The sequence below is a fragment of the Peromyscus californicus genome, unplaced genomic scaffold (genome assembly GCF_007827085.1).
Source record: "Peromyscus californicus insignis strain IS unplaced genomic scaffold, ASM782708v3 Scaffold_11__1_contigs__length_118956290, whole genome shotgun sequence".
Taxonomy (NCBI): domain Eukaryota; kingdom Metazoa; phylum Chordata; class Mammalia; order Rodentia; family Cricetidae; genus Peromyscus; species Peromyscus californicus.
The window spans coordinates 27,023,476-27,036,984 of NW_026294402.1; the positions used below are offsets into that span (position 1 = coordinate 27,023,476).

The 13,509-nt window shown below is 42.9% G+C and overlaps 1 pseudogene; it reads right to left on the reverse strand.

Moving 5' to 3' along the window:
- Positions 1-625: 625 nt before the first annotated feature.
- On the reverse strand, positions 626-3,790 carry LOC128102498 (dihydrofolate reductase-like; annotated as a pseudogene).
- Positions 3,791-13,509: the final 9,719 nt, after the last annotated feature.

Sequence of the window (13,509 nt, forward strand, 5' to 3'; positions counted from 1 at the left end):
CTGGATTGCATTCAGTGGTCCCTTGTAATCACCCCGAACTCATTCCATCCCAGACAGCTCAGATTCACAGAGGGTGGGGGAGATTCTGGTCGGTCTGGGAGGCAGAGGCCACTGCCTTTCCTCAAGTCTGTGCTGCCGGCAGCTGTTGTGATGCCTAAGCAGGGCCAGGCCAAGTTCAGGGTAGGATGAAAGGGACGTTATTTAGGAGGGCAAGAGACGTTATTTAGGAGGGCGATGGCAGAGGAAGACGCAACAGCACTCCTCCCCGAGGGAGAAAAAGTAGCCAACAACTCCACATGAGCCAAAGGTTTGTTTATTTAGTCTTGTTTTTTTTTTTTTTTCTTTCTTAAAGCATTCTTAATATAACCTAGTTAGGTTAATGGGAAATGAAGACATTGTTTGGAATTATACAGGGGCTGGGGTGTGGCTCAGCAGTACAGCATTTGCCCAGCATGCACCAGGCCCCAGGTTCCATCTCCGGCACTAGGAAACAAACACTTCCAACTACCCCTCCCTAAAGAAATACTTGCTCGTAGATTGACAGCCAACAGCAGTCCCACGGCCTTGTCGAAACCATCCTGTTAGGAGGAGAACAGCTTGAAGTCAAGCCCAAAGCGTCTGCCCTTCAGTCCTTCTCACAGACTTCAGTTTTATACTTCATGCCCGTTTCCTCCTGACCCTCACAAAGCACACCTGGGTATTCTGGGAGAAGTCTATATCTCCCCAAATCAATTTCTGGGAAAACCATGTCACTTTCAGATTTCTGCGTGATCCTTGCCACAAACAGTTTGAGGTGGCCTGGCTGATTCATGGCTCCCTTATAAACAAAACTGCCTCTGGCTGTCCAGACCTTGCCTACTTTATTTGGTAATTCTGGTTGTTCAATAAGTTTTAAGGCATTGTCCAGACTTTCGGCAAGAAAATGAGCTCTCCTTGTGGTGGTTCCTTGAGGTCTCTATTGAGAACTATGTTAATTCTGTCCTTTAACAGCCCATATTTTTTTCTCAGGAATGGAGATCCAGGTTTTCCCACCTGTAACCTCCAGGTTCTATTTACCTTCCACTGAGGAGGCTGTGGTCATTTTTTGGAAGTATTTGAAGTCCTCCCTGATCAGAGACCAGGGCAGATCTCCACACTTGCTGATGTTCATCTTGTGGGACAAATCAATGATGCAGTTCTGGAATGAACCATGACGGCAGTGGTGATCACTTCCTCACCAGCCCAGATGCCAGGCTTCCCCTCAAGTTTTGGTGCAGAATTCTATTTATTTATTCTTAAATTCATGTAACCACTAGATGAATACTTGGGTGAAATTTGAGAGAAAACCTTTATAACTTTCAAGTGAGTGTTATGCTTCTAACTATGACTTTGAATTCAGAAATCACAAAGTCACAGAGGATTGGTAAATTAAATAATGTAAAAAAAAGTCTGAGGGGGCTGGAAGATGGCTTAATGGGATGGAGTGCTTACTACATATACATGGTAATATGAGTTTGGATTCACCAAGACCCATGAAAAAAACCAGCTGTGGCCAAGTGTTCCTGTGCCTCTGGCACTGGGGAGGGTTGGGGGCCTAGAGAGAGGAAGATCTTAGGGGCTTGCTGACCCCTAGGTTGGTGAGAGACCCTGTCTCAAAGGGATAAGGTGGAGAGGGAAAGTGGAAGACCCTACAGGGCCTCTTCTGGCCTCCACATGTGTGTGCAGGGGTGTCTACATCTGGCACATACACATACACCAAACACACACACGCTCTCTCTGAATGGCAAACATATGATTTAAAAAATATAATCAAATAGAAAGGGTTTGTGACCCATGTTATAGAAAAGCCAGTCTGGCTCAAGCACTCACAGGCACCAGCCTGCAAAACAGTAAAACCCAAAAGAAGAATGGATAGATGGTGTGACCAGATCATTTCCAGGACAGCAAATATAAAAGGTCCCTAAATATATGTAAACGAGGTTCAAACTCTTTACAGTGGGGGCAATGCAAATTGCAAAGTCCTTGAGGGAGGCTGGAGAGATGGCTGGATGGGAAAGAATTCTTGTGAAAGCATGAGGACCAGAGTCTGGGTCCCAGAACCCACAAAACAAGCCAGGTGTGGTGCCACGCACGCTTCTAACCTGGTCTTAGGTATGTGGACACAGGAGGATCACTGGGCTTGCTAGCTAGCTGAAAAATCTGAGCTCTGAGTGCAAAGGAATAGTGTGGAGGACTCTTCTGAAGCCGTCCTCTAGCCTCCATTTATGCACAGGAGTGCACATGCACACACATGTGCATACTCCATACTTGTGTACACACACACACACACACACACACACACACACACACACAACCACAAAAGATCATTTGTCACCTATCAGAATGCAAAAAAAATTGACAATACCTCTGTGGACACATCTATGGGGAATAGATTACATTGATGTTGATAGGAAATCAGAGGTCAATTTAGCAACATCTGTCACAATTTGAAAGTCATGTAATCTTTGACACAGCAATAAGACCCTTGGAGATTTACCTTATAAAAATTTGCACAGTGGCATGAACATAAGAGTAAATCCACTCATGTGTTTATAACTTGAGTTGTGAATACAAATCCATATTCATATTTGTATTTGTAGTTGTATTAGATGTGCTCTACTGTGTTTCTTTTTTGTGTTAATTGACTTTGTGTGTCCTTTGGTCACTCAGAGCTTATATTCTGCAGGGGGAAATATCAGTTGTACCTGTGGGGTCTCCAGTTTATGGGAGACTCACAATTAACATGCTGTCTACTTCAGAGTCTACAGACTCCCTTATTTATGCTGCCTCCCTGATCTCGGACTGCAGGGATCCACAGAGCAGAAGCAAGTGACTTCATTGATTTGGGGCAAAGAGGTGCAATCTATTTTGGACAATGTTCTTACTTCTAACAGATTTAATTTTTATTTTTTAGTGAAAGCAAGACAGTTCTAATTAACGTCTTTCTAAGACCAGGTGTCAACCTAGATCAGCAGGAGTAACAATTGAGGCAGAGAAAAATCTTTATAAACCCTAACATGTGAGTTAGTAGTTCTTTGAAAATTATGTCTCCTACATTTTGATCACATCCCTCTCTCCCCAGCTCTTCCCAGGGTTAGGATTTCATGCTAACTCCCCATTTCCATGGTGGAATTTTGTCTGTCTGGAGCTTGTACAGGTCCTGTGATTGCTGTCACAACCACTGTGAGGTCACATGTTCAGCTGCCCTGTTGTGGCCAGAGGACACTGTTTCCTTGTGGTCATCGACCACCTCTGGCTTTTACAGCCTTTCAACCCCTTCTTTCTTAATGATCCCCAGGCCTTGGGAAGGTCATGTGTTAGGGTGCAGAAAGATTTTTCTTTGCCTCAGTCAGCACTCTTGCATTCTAGGCTAACACCAGATCTTGTAAAGTCATAAATTAAAGCCGTCTTGGGCGTGATATAGATGTTCCATTTAGGGCTGAGCATTCTGCATCTTCTTACTTCTGTACTTGAACCAATTTTTGTGTTTCTGTGTTAATCACCATCTACTACAAATAGAAGCTTGTCTGATAAGGGTTGAGAGATACATTAATCTATGGGTATGATGATAAGTCATCAGGAATTGGTTCAAACTAGTCAATTTAGTAGAATAATAGTAGTAGGTTCTCTCCTAGGTCCTATGACCTGTCTAACCACAGGGTCTTAGCCCTGATACTGATAGCAGGTATGGGTTGCATCTTGTGTAGGAGGCCTTAAATTCAATCAGAAAGTGGTTGGTTACTCCTTTGATGTTCATGTCACTATTGGGCATGTCTTGACAGGCCATTCATTATTGCAGGTTCAGAGCTAGGTAAGATTGATGATTATTTTTCTCCCCTAGTATAGCACTTTCCAACTGTGAAGGCTACCCAACAAGGGCGAAGCTTCCAGATAGCATCAGAGTGATTTCATCATATTCTATAACTCAATTATGTGATGTCATCAGCAATACAGCCTTACTGTCAAGTTCTGGAGGGTAATCATTGCATTGGCAGTAGTCTTTAATGTTTGGGGTCTATGGAACCTCACTGGTTAAAAGAGGAAGTAATCCATTCTTGGCATTGGGCTTTTTAATCTGTTTTTTTTTTTTTTTTTTTTTTTTTTTTTTTTTTTTTTTTTTGGTTTTTCGAGACAGGGTTTCTCTGTGTAGCTTTGCGCCTTTCCTGGAACTCACTTGGTAGCCCAGGCTGGCCTCGAACTCACAGAGATCCGCCTGGCTCTGCCTCCCGAGTGCTGGGATTAAAGGCGTGCGCCATTTAATCTGTTTTTTAAAAAGATTTATTTATTCATGTATTTTATGTATACACCAGAAGAAGGAATCTGATCTAATTTACGGATGGTTGTGAGCCGCCATGTGGTTGCTGGGAACTGAACTCAGGACCTCTGGAAGAACAGTCAAGTGCTCTTAACCAGTGAGCCATCTCTTCAGCCCTGGGCTTTTTATTTGTTAAATGTAGTGTCTATTAGGAGCATTGTTATCATGTGTGTGTGTGTGTGTGTGTGTGTGTGTGTGTGTGTGTGTGTGTGTGTGTGTGTAAGCTTCTACAGTAGTAGGTAGGTTTTTGTATGACTTTATTTGAAAGGTCTTTAGTGTTTATTCCTTTCTATATTTCTTCCTGTATTGATTAGATTTTTGTCAACAACTCAGACTGGAGTAATCTTAGAAGAGGGAACCTCATTTGGGGAATTGCTTCTATTAAACTGGCTTGTAGTTAAGTCTGTGGGGGCATTTTCTTGATTAATGATTGACGTTGGAGGCCAAGCCAGTCCACTGTGTGCATTGTCATCCTTGGGCTGGTGATCCTGGATTGTATATGAAAACAAACTGAGAGCAAGCTAGTAAACAGTGTTCCTCCGTGGTGTCTGCCTTATTTACTTTGTGCCTCCTGGCTCCTGTCTTGAATTTCTGCCCTGACTTACTTCGATGCTGGCCTGTCATGTGGAATGGTTAGCTGAAATAAACCCTTTCTTCTTCAAACTGGGTTTGATCAGTATCTATCACAGCAAGACAGATGCAGTTTAACCTGTTCTATTCCATTGTCCCCTTTAATACCACTGTGTTCTACCTTCCCATCTTTGAGAGCACCCTCATGGCCCCTTACTCAGTCCTGATCTCTATGGGTACTCTAAATGAAACACATGTATAGGAATATTGACAGCTAACATCCACATATGAGCAAAATCATGCCATGTTTGTCTTTCTGGGTTTGGGTTACCTTGCTCAGAGGTTTCCAGCATTTCTAGCTCCATCCATTTACATGCACATGTCATAAATTTGTTTTTTTGTAATGACTGAGTAATATTTCATTGTAGAAATATACTATATCCTCATTATCCACTTATTGGTTGATGGACATCTAGGCTGTTTCCATTTCCTAGCTATTGTGAATAGAGCAGCCATGAACATGGATGAGCAGGTATCTCTGCAGTGGGATACAGGGTTCTTTGGGTAAGTGCTCAAGAGTGATATAGCTGGATCACAAGCCTCTGCACCAGCAGCACAAATGGCTGGCATTTTAATTATTTTAACTCGGTTTTGTACCCTTTGCTATGGGTGTCTAGTATCCAGTGATGCTGTAAAATGCTTTAGGAAGTCAAGTCAGCTCTTTTTCTCTTGGAGGGGAGGCATCTTTCTCTCCACAGGGTGCTTGGCATAGAAAGTTGAGAGAAGAGGAGAAAATAGTGCTGAGTCAAGAGCGTTCTCTCTGCCCTGAACACAACACCCGGAACACCCATGGAATTACAAAGACATTACTTTCCTTTGTTCATTTTCACGTGGTGTATGTGTGTGTGTGTGTGTGTGTGTGTGTGTGTCGGCATGATTGCATGCGTGTAGTCACACACATGTGTATGTATGTGTGCATGAGTGTACATGGAGGCCAGAAGCTGATATGGGGAATCACCCTCAATTGCTCTTCCACCTTGTTCACTGAAGCAGGGGCTTTCAGTGCTCCCCTCCCCCTCCTCCCCAGACGTCATTGATCTGGCTAGTCTTGCTAGGCCACTCACTCATTGCCACTTTCTGCGGCTGGGATTACAAATGGGCCACCATGTTCACTGGCATTGTGTGGGCTCTGGGATCTGAACTCAGGTTTTGTGGTAAATGCTGTAACCACTGAGCTATCTTCCTGGTTCCCTAAAAGAATTCTTGATAAAACCGCACAACTTATATGCATTGGAGGAGCAGAGAGAAGAAATAACAGCATTTTAGGAAAGAGGTAAGAACCTTAGGAAAGAAGTCTCTCTCTCTCTCTCTCTCTCTCTCTCTCTCTCTCTCTCTCTCTCTCTCTGTCTCTGTCTCTCTGTCTCTGTCTCTGTCTCTCTCTCTCTCTCTGTGTGAGACACACTGCAAGTGCAAGTGTGTGGAGATCAGAGGACAACTTTACGAAGTTGGGTCTCTCTTTCCACCTTTCCGTGGGTTCTGGAAACCAAGCATAGGCTGCCAGGCATCACAGCAAGTGCTTTTACCTACTGGGCCACCTTGCTTGCCTTGGAGGCCTTTTAGAGGATCCTTGCCTATGTCTGAATCCTATGTGCTTTTCCCTAATGGTTTTGGAGTTTTGGGTCTTACATTAAGGCCTACGATCCATTTTTAAATGCCTTTTGTACAGGGTGTGAGGGATCTAGTTTCATCCCTTTATAGTGAACATCTAGTTTTTTTCAGGACTATCTGTTGAAGAGTTTGTATGTGGTATCCTTGTTAAAAACCAGGTGTCAATTGCCATATGGATTATTTCTGGGTCTTCTGTTGTATTCCATTATCCCGCTGTTTGACCTGTGTCTGGTTTAGAAAAGCAAATGACGGCTCTGTGGGATAACGTGATGATTCCAGCCTTGTTCTTTTTATCTGAGACTATGTTGGCCACCCAGAGTCTTTTGTGCTTTCAAGTGGATTTTAGGATTTCCCTTTTCTATTTCTGTAAAGAATGGTATTGAAAATTTTAGTATTTTAATTAATTTATTCTTTTGAGAATTTCATACAGGAGTACTCTGCATTTAAATCATTTCTATTTCCCCATCTCCTCCTTCCAGCTTCCTTCCCCCTCCCTCTCAAACTCATGACCTTTTCTTCTTTATTATGATTTTACACACACACACACACACACACACACACACACACACACACACACCCCATTGGGACTGGATAATCTATTAATGTACTCTTCCCTGGAAAAGATGGATTCTCCCTCTCTCAGCAGTCAGAGATTGCCTGGCTCTTCATGTTCAGACAGGGGTCTTAGGATATTTCCCTGTCCACTCTGGGGTTTTGATGGGAATTACTGCACTGAATGTACAGATCACTTTTGGTAATAGAGCAATTTTCATTAAAACAGTTTTGCCAACCCATGATCAGTATCTTTTTTAGTCTCATTCCTCAGTGTTTTAGAATTTTCACTGTAGCCTTGGCTAGGTTTATTAGTATGCATTTCATTTTTTTTTAAGCAATTGGAAATGAGATTCTTTTCCTGATTTATTTATTAAATTTTTGTTATTGGTCTCTAGAAAAGCTCATTTTTTTTGTTTATTGATTTTTGTATCCTGCTAAACTGTTCTAGCTAAACTTCAAGCACAGTATTGAATAGGAATGAAGAAAGTAGACACCCTGTCTCATTCTTGATTTTTGTGTAAAAGAGTTGAGTATTTCTCCATCTTATATAATAAGTTTTCATTTGTAACTTGTGTCTTTATCGAGGTATGTTCTTTCTTCTCCTAATTCTTCAGGACTTTTGTCAGGAAAGTTTGTTGGTCTAATGTGATGATAATCATGTGAGTTGTTTGTCTCTAAGTCTTTTTGTGTGATGTATAATATTTATTAATTTGCACATGCCAAACCATCTTCATATCTTTGGAATGAAACTTACTTGTTCATGTCAAAAAATATTTTTGATATATAATTGAATTCAATTTACAAGTGTCTGTTAAAGAACTTTTGCATCCTTGTTCATCAAAAAGATTGGTGGACAATTTACTTTTTTTGCTTGTTTTTTTTTTGTTGTTGTTGTTTTGTTTTTTTGAGACAGAGTTTTCCTGGGTAGCTTTGGAGCCTGTCGTGGAACTTGCTCTGAGTTCGAGACTTCCCTCGAACTCACAGAGATACGCCTGCCTCTGCCTCCCGAGTGGTGGGATTTAAGGCTTGACAATTTGCCTTTTTCTTGTGTTCTTGTGTGGTTTTTGTATTAGTGTAATGCTGGCTTCATATGAGTTTTGTAGCATCCCTTTCCCTTACACTTATGGAATTGCTCGAGAAGCCCTGGCATTAGTTCATCTGTAAAGACATATTAGACTTCAGTCGTGAGTCTATCTAGGACTGAGCCTTGTGTAGTTGGGAGACAATTTATTACTACTTCATCTTGTTGCTTGTTATAGACCAGTTTAAGTTATTTAAATTGTCTTAGTTTGAGTTTGGAAGACCATATATGTCTAGACATTTATCCATTTCTTCTACATTGTCTAATATATTGGAATACAGATTTTCAAAATGTGCCCTGACTTTTGTGGGTACTTACTGCAATATCTATCCTCTTGTTTATAATTATATTAATATGGAACCATCTTTTCTTTTTTGCTTTTGGTTTGTTTGGCTGAGGGCTTGCCAACTTTATCCTTTTGAATAAATAATTATTTGATGTTTATATTGTTCTATGTTGTTTTCATTTCATCAATTTCTGCCCGATTGTCCTGCCCCATGAGCATGTGGTAGTGAAGTCACCCACTGTTACTCTGTTGAGATTCATTGTTATGTCTAGTACTGGTTATAGCGTTGCTGTACTAGCACCCACAGCATGTGCTAACAACTGTTCTTATTGTGCCTGAAAATCTGATGAGAAGCAACTTCTGGCATGAGAGTTTTATCTTGGCTTACAGTTCACGGAGGTACAGTCCACTGTGGTGGGGAATGGCATGGGAATGACATGACAGCCGGATTGGGGAGGCAGCTGACCCCAGTGGACAAGCAGTCAGGAAGCTGATAGTGGTGGGTGGGAGTACTCAGCTTATTCTCCCTTTCACTCAGTCTAGCACCCCAGCCCACATATAGGGTGGGTTTTCTCACCTCAATTAACCTAAGGGAGTCTAGAAGCTTCCTTACAGATATGCCTACAGATGTGTATCCATGGTGATTCTAAACCCCACCAAGCTGACCATCAAGATTAAGCATCATAGAAGACACCTGTTTAGAATTGTAAAAATCTGGCTTTTCATGAGGACTTGAACTCAGGTCCTCGTGTTAGCACAGGATGTGCTATCACCCATGGAGCCATCTCTCCAGCTATGAATTCTGTTTTTCAATCTGGGAACTGAACTCAGGTCCTCATACTTTCAAGATAAGCACTTTACAGATTTAGCTATCTCCCGGCCCCTATATTAAATTCTCAGTAACTTCTTTGGTTGCAATATAGTGTAATTTGGTAATAATGGTCGTTTGGAAATTCTTAAGCAGAGTTTTTAAATGTTCATAAGTCTTCAACAGTATAACAGATAGTCCCATCCTTAAATAATGTCAGTAATACCACTGGAAAGGTCTTATTAAAAGGCTAGAAGTTGTTATGTTTATAGTGGTAGAAACTAGTCTTCCAAAATGGTATTTTTGCTTGAAAGGTCCAGTTTTGTCACTGACAACAAGTATTGCTAATTGTTTTCATCAAAGTGGCAAGCTTATTTTATTTATTTAAAGAAAAGCCACAAAATCCCTCTAAACATCCACATTCAAATGAACTGATGGCTAGTTTAGCTGGCAACCTACATCACAGCTCTGTGTCTACCTGCTACCACCGTACTGTACGTGGCAATGTGACTGATGGGGTCTGTGATGTTGTATTTATTTATTTAAAATGGGCTCCCTGTGCAGCTCCAGCTGCCCTTGAACATGTCATCTTCCTACCTCAGCTTCCCGAGTTCTGGGATTGCATGCATGAACCACTATAGGGTATGCAAAGGACTAAGATTTGGGAAGATTAATATTTTCTATTCTCTCATCAAGTGAGAGTGGTGTTTCCTCCTTGGCTGGGAGTGAGCAACTAGGTGCGCAAGGGCCACTGGTGAGTCCTCGATTTGTGTTAAGGCACAAGCACTTTTGCTACCATCGCTTTTGCCCCATCAGTGCAAAAGTGAACACAGCAAAAACAAATACATAAATAAAAAAGACAAAGTCCATTTGGTATTATTTTGAAAGCACTTATACAGTTCTGGAGAACTCCTTGCAATCTGTAGATCAGTTTGAAAATATGGCTATAGATTCAAGAGTGTGCAAAGCTCACAAACATTGGCTGTCTTGGCAGAACCATTGTATTGTTTTAGAAAAAAACCAGGTAGAGGCATGTGGCATGTGGGGCAACCTCTTGCTCCTGAATGACCATATCCGGTCTTGCACTCAGCATTTTGCTCCATGTTGATATATACAAAATTCAGGGCTCTTCCTTTACCCTTATTTTTTTTTAACTTTCTTTGTATTTATTCTTCAAGTCATTCACATTCATGCATCTCGATGCCATTCATCTTCCCATCTTTTCGTGTCCACCCTCTCTGCCCTTTCAACCTCTCCCACCCAAATAAAATAAAATGAAAAGAAAAAAAAAATCTCGTCATGGAAGCTGTAGTGTGATACGGTGAGTCACATAGTATAGCCTTTTGTCCACATATCTTTACTTGTAAGTAAAGTATTCATTACAAAGAGTCATTGGTTTGGTTTGAGGCCTCTGATTTCTGCTACACCCTAGATATGGCCCCTCACTGAGGCTCCTCTTGGATATCCTGTTGTTGCCCTGTATCAACAGGGAGATCCTGCAGCTTTGAATCTGTAGGACCAGCCCCTTCACGTGCTCCAGCAGATCACAGATGGGTGGATGATATGATTACTACATTTAGGCAGAATGTTCTAGGTGTTCTATCAGCGATTGCTGTCTGATAGAAATAAAATTTTGCAGTCGTATTCCACTGTGCCTGCTTCTAGGAAAGAGATTCAGGACTAGAGTTTCTGAATGCTCCTATGAAGATGAGCCCTGACTTCACTGGTTGCTTTAGACTTCTGTTGGCTGTAAAATAAACTCACATGATGACAGTCACATTTCTCCACCCCAGTTAGAAAGGAAGGGTCCCACCCCAGGTGCTGGGGTTAACCCCAGGAGATTGTGACTCTCTGAATCTACAGTGGGGGTGAATTTAGATCGCCAGGAGACGACCAGGGGCAGTATGGGGCCAGAACTTTCACCGTTGCTTCTCTTCGAGATCATTGGGAAGTTTGTGGGCCCTACACGCATGCTCACCGTGGGCTCTCCCATCAAAAGCAGGGTTAAAGGGGACAGTGACAGTCTGTGGAGAGACTGGGGACTTGTAAATTAAGGAGGTCACTTACGATTGGCAACAACACAGGGGGCACTGGGTTGTGTTCCAGACCTCTGTACAACTGTTGTCAAGTCACATCACGTCTTGGGGTGACTCCGGGGAGTTAATCTGTGAATGTGGACATTCATGATCTTTCTAGATCTGGTGACTGACTACTCTGGGAATGCTGGTGGTTGTTGGCAGAGCGCGTGGTTTATAAAGGCACTTTACTATTACCTCCTCTAGGGGGCATGCCAGGACTCCCAATGGCTTTAAAAAGTTAAGCAGGCAATTCCTCATTCCCAGTGTCTCTGGGGATCTGAGTTCTAAGTGAAAAAGAATTTACTGTCTAGGGAAGGAACCTGAGGCTGAGTACTCATAGCGAGTAAGAAAGGAGATGGCAGAAGATACATCAGGGAAGGAAGGTTCAAAGAGACTGAATCAAAGGAGGGTCCCAGGTGTGTAATGAACACAGCGCTGAAGGCTAAACTTGGAGACGAGCACAGAGGGAGCTTGGTAGCTATTTTTAAAACGAGTCCAGTTTTTCTACTCAGTGAACACTGAATAATCCAGGAACATCCCAGGTACTGGTAAAGACGATAGAATGGGCACAGATGGGCTGTCAGGCCCATGGGCAGTTGGCCATCACAAAGGTGTTATAGGAGTTAAAAATGGGCTGAATTTGGACAGAGGACAATATGTATCAGAGATATAATCTGGTCTGGGGGTCAGAGAAGAGCCGAAGGCAGCAGACTGTAAGGACCAGTAGGAATTAATGCATGAAAAGGAAGTTGAAAGCTGTGGATGTGGCAGAGGAAGGAAGAAGCCATGTGAGGGAGACATCACTGTGATGGAAGCACTGTGCGGGGGCAGGGGCATGGCATGTGGGAATGGAAAGACAGATATGGCTGATTTCCTGGATGGGAGATGGAGGAATGGTTAACATAGGCTGAAAGGCTCAGAAGGGGACAGATTACATCAGGAGTCTCAACTCAGCCCCCAGGACCACAAGACCTTTTGGAAGGCTTAGGGAGGCACATGTATGGAAGGAATAAGGCTTTGCAGGGACTCCGGTTAGGACTGGTTACAACCACACAAGGGAGAGATGGTATGGACTGATGTGTTCTAGAGGGAGCTGAAGAAGACTGTGATGTTTAGTAGGTGGTCAGAGTAGATTTTCAAACCCATGGCTTCATCGCCAAATGAGCAAAACTGATAAAATTGTGTCCCTTCAAGCAAGAGAGATAATGTAAAGAAATATTCCTCCCACTGCGACCTCCTTCCTCACTTAATCTGACTGCATTGCCTGTGTGGACAGGTAACTACAGAGACCTACCACTCCACCTTGGAGGAGGTGGGGGATCTGTTTGCCTCACAGCTAAAATATCCTGGCACTTTAAGCATCATTGAAGAAAGAGATAAAACTCCAGCTGGCCCCTAACCAGAGACCTGGATTAATGAGATGCTATCTGTCACCAGAAATGGTACAAGAGTCTCTCAACTCCATTGAAGAAAGACTTTCTTCTGGGATCTGTTGAGTTTCTGTCTGCAGACTAGCTGTTTTCTGCCTAGGCAGCGGCAGAACACATTTTTTCTTGGAGCCTTGCATTGGAAGAACAGAATACGCTCATAGCTAAAAACTGGCTTCACCACCTTCTATAGCATGGTGCAGTCCCTGAAGTGGGTCATAGCCCTTCCGAAGAGTAGGGACCGGACTAGTGACTAGACTTTCAATACAAGGTTTTCCATCAGGAACAGGACATGCCACTCACTGCATACCCAGAACACAAGGTTAGCTGGCCTGCGTTCTGAGATCAGACTGAGCGTGCTGGAGATGAGGTCCCAGACCCTCAGGGGGAGGTGTGAGGGCCTGGCCTGTAACTCTAGGACTGCTTAGAGCTTTGGGTCATAAACTCAAGCCCATCTATTCTTATCTCCTCACAGGTGCTGGCAAATTCACAAGCACACCAGGGAATCTCAGAGGCTCAGATTCCGCCCAGCCTGTGTGGTCACCTGCTGCAGGAGTTACATTCTCATCCCTTCTGGCTTCCCAGGAGTTCCCACTGTACCAAGCACAGCAGTGAGAAACGGAAGGGGCAATGGTGTTGGGAAGCTTACCCCTAGAACTCTGCGGTGTTTACAGAGTCACTCTGAAAACAACGGCTATCACCG